This window comes from Formica exsecta, unplaced genomic scaffold (genome assembly GCF_003651465.1).
Source record: "Formica exsecta isolate Colony F162 unplaced genomic scaffold, ASM365146v1 scaffold228, whole genome shotgun sequence".
Taxonomy (NCBI): Eukaryota; Metazoa; Arthropoda; class Insecta; order Hymenoptera; family Formicidae; genus Formica; species Formica exsecta.
This window is the reverse complement of record NW_021849573.1, coordinates 1,259,099-1,262,989: the sequence shown is the minus strand read 5'-3', so window position 1 is coordinate 1,262,989 and position 3,891 is coordinate 1,259,099. Positions and strand designations below refer to the sequence as shown.

Genomic DNA, 3,891 nt, shown 5'->3' with positions numbered 1-3,891 from the left:
ATCATATTTTTATACGCCGCCTACGAACAAGCAAATGCTATCAAACAAATAAGCATATCGAGTACTCCTTGTTGCACATCCAAAAATAAAATATGTATATATAGAGTATGAAATATTTATCTACATCGGATTTAAAATCAACTATTGATATAATACTTATTGATATATTTCACACTGCTTTAAATCTTTTATATGTCTTATTTTGTATTTTTATTCTAATTCTACTTTATTTTATATACATTTCTTTTTTTTTAATGTTTTTTAGCAACAAATTTTTTTTGGGCTAAGCATAAAATTATTGGTTGTATTAAATATATACATTGTCACATATTATATCTTAAAAAATAAGATATTATTGATAAATAAAACTTTTATATACTAATAAATAATTGATATTTAATAATTGATAAGCTAATTATAATTAATTATAATTAATTGATAAGCTTCGAACTTGCGTGCCATTTTCTTAAACAGCGATTTCAAGTGATGAAATGAAATTGAAAGATAAATTGATCATCATTTGACTATCAAAGATTCTTTTGAAGAGCCTATTTTAACAATAAGCAATTCCACGAAGCTTACTCTCATTGAATACATAGCAGGAAAAGGTTTCAGGTTTCCGGCATCCAGGAACGTGACCGACATTTTTCTTCGTTCTGGCAAAATGATGACTATGCACGCGTGACGAATCGCCAGCAGCCGGTGCAGCCGAAAAAAGGTGCTGTTAACAGTTTTTTTTCCTAGCGCACCGCACATACGAAATATGCAAAAATGGCAAATAGATGCGAGCAGGACATTGCAGGACTCCTGAATCTTGTTGGCGCTCTTATCATTCTCTGCTTTTATTTATTAACCCATGCGCGAACCGTACCGGATATTTTCGTTCGCATAGAAACCTGCACGAGACATCGTAAAAATTGCAAGAAGTATTTCGTGCATGCAACGGAACACGCAACGATATATTTTATCTCATATTTTATCTCATTTTTGATTTGAAAAATTGTTCAGTTGGATCTATAGATAAAATACACTTTGTTCATTATTTTTATATAATGTATTATCCGCGCAAATCATTGTCAAATGAAAAATTGCGATCCGAAAAAATTTAATTATTTTTTGACGCCGTATTCTCTTGTTTTATTTTTTGCGCTATAGTATTGCAACACGTGTATATATACACACACACACAGTATTTCTGAATTAAAAATTAAACCAGCAACATTTATAATATAGCATTTGAGATAACCGATATAGATACAGATAATCCATAATAAAATCATTTGTAAAATTAAAGAATAGCACATCTATGTTCATATAAAATCTAATTACTGTGCTAGTATAAGAAATTAATTAACATTGTTTTGCCATGAATGATAAACTCAGCATAAAGTAAATCGAAACAATTTTCACAAAAATTTCAATTTCGGGCGAGCACGCCAGAAAACTATTTAGCTCGATTCGATTCAATTAATATCGATTACAAAACAATTCAATGTTATCGAACTGTTGCTGTCAACAATATTTCTGGACATAAAGTTTGCAATATATGGGCACTAAATCAATCGCTGATGGTGAACTCTTCGATAAACAATTTCTTCATTGTTTTCCACATCAATAACAAAGCATGTCATCATGTGAATTTTAAACGACGATAGAATTGCATATTCATGAATAAACAGTTGGGTTCATATTCCTTTTCGGGAAAGGAAAATGATTATATGCATCACTGCACTATCTGCGTCATAGTATTATTTAAGATTGTGTGCGTAATTAATTTTATATAAGAAATATATATAACAGTATGCTGTAAAAACATTTTATTTAAAGTAAATTGGAAAAATAATTATTATTTATGTTAAGTAAACATAAAGCGCTCTCAAAATTAATTTGCGTTGATGGTAAATACTAAAGTTCAAAATTGAAAATTTTATAATTAAAGTCTTTTTATCCTCTCCTTGTAACTAGATGCGCTAGTCTAACATTTATGGAAGATTTCTGTATTCTTCATTTTACAGAAAGAGAGAGAAAAAGAGAAAGAGAGAGAGAGAGAAGTCAAGTGGATTACAACAAGGACTTACCAAGTTTAGCAGATAGACATTTGTCACTGTCCGCATCCGTTTGTTCCTCGCCAGGGTGATGAGCACCAAAGAATTCCCGACGATGGAAAGGAAGAAGATTGTACCGTATAACGGTATAATGAGATTCTCCAGGAGGCTGTCTTGAACCGACGATTGTGAAATGACTGGCGTGGTGACGTTGGCAATTTCGGAAGTGACGGTGGAGAACCGGGGAAGGTCGGTAACGATCGGCGAGCCGTCATCGACCACTAAAACACCAAAATATTCGGTGGAAACCAGGTTATCGGATAGATTGCGTTCTTGAATCGACATTTTCTTGTCGCGCTCGTGTGCTCGTCGATCTTTCGTCATTCCACCCCACGTCGACTCAAGCGCTCATATCGGCGAAAGTATCCTACACCGGACGTTACACATCATTTTCAAATGTCACTTTATCAAACCCTTGTCACATAACTGCACTGATGAATATAGGTTTTGTTCACTGCTCATTAATTTCCTAATGTCGCTTTAGTTGATAACTGTGCTACGATAAAGTCAACCACTTTTTTCCACAATTTCAAACATATTTTCTATAGTTCTGCAGTTTCTATCACACTTCGCGAGAGATTTATCACTACAATTATTGCGGTAGTGTTTTGAGTATTAATATGAAACTGTTGTTATAATATATTAACTAAAAAGGTTTTTAAAAAATATATATAGCACTGATATAATTTAAATATATTTAAAAAAATCTAAAAGTATATTATATGTAATAATGACTTTTGCGATTCACGCTTGCCACTTGATTGTAATTTTACTCGGTCTTCTAAAATTTGTAATGGCTCTCTCGACGAGTATCTGTAAAAAAACAAAATACATGAATTATTAAAGCAATAATTCTGTGAATAATGTGATATGCTTAACAGATAGAACGTATAGGCGTGTATTTGCATTTCTATTTTCCACAAGCGGTATATATTTAGCTTAAATATTCCTATAATAATGCAGATTGCTATTAGAATTTTAATATTATACAGTTTATTCCATTTCTATTTTTAAATCTCACAAAGCAAGAACTTTTTGAAAACATTTCAACATTAACAGAGATGAATTAATATTTGTATCACACGGTAAAAGAAAAGTTAAAACCATTTTTTAAAAATTATAAAAATATAATAAAATAAAGAAAAAAATCTTATAAATAATGTTTGTTCTATAATATGCGTCTCTGTCAACTGAAGTCAACTGACAATTACGTATTTATTATAGCTTCTAATTCTTCGCTTTTACTATCATAATTCTTACTATTCCTATCATGTTGATATTATCAATAGAACGGAATATGTATACACACAAAGTTTGTTTAATTTTTATTATTACTACTAAATTTTACTCTCATTAGAGAATGAGTATAATAATTTCTAATTCTGTGTTTCAAAAAAATGAGATGTATTATAAATATAACAGCTTCTTAGTCCGCTGATTGTGTGAAAACATAGCATCCTTAGGCAGTTACGAATTTTTCTTTGTTTGTTTTTCCTTTATACTGCATTTTCTTTACACTTCTTGACATTCTAAAACTTGTGCTGCATCGCTGTTCTTGGAATAAAAAAGTTTTGCGTTATCTAGTCTTTATACTTCTTATATCGCCATTCATTCTCACGTTTCGTTTTCTTTTCTTGCTCCTCTCTTCGTAGAACGTAAGAAATATGCTGTGTGTGCTTATTGTAGGTAATTCATTTTATCACTCGTTCAATTTTCCACTATATTACCGATAGTGCCATTGATGAAGCATTTGTCGAGGGAAGAAAAAATCATGCGATCGCGACAC

General features: G+C 31.2%; 1 long non-coding RNA gene across 1 annotated transcript in view; it reads right to left on the bottom strand.

Annotated features, from left to right (window-relative positions):
• Positions 1-850: 850 nt before the first annotated feature.
• Positions 851-3,891, bottom strand: part of LOC115235599 — an 11,367-nt gene continuing 8,326 nt past the window's right edge. Inside the window, exon 3 of the long non-coding RNA XR_003884058.1 lies at positions 851-2,918. This is a non-coding gene — a long non-coding RNA (uncharacterized LOC115235599). The remainder of the gene's footprint in view (positions 2,919-3,891) is intronic.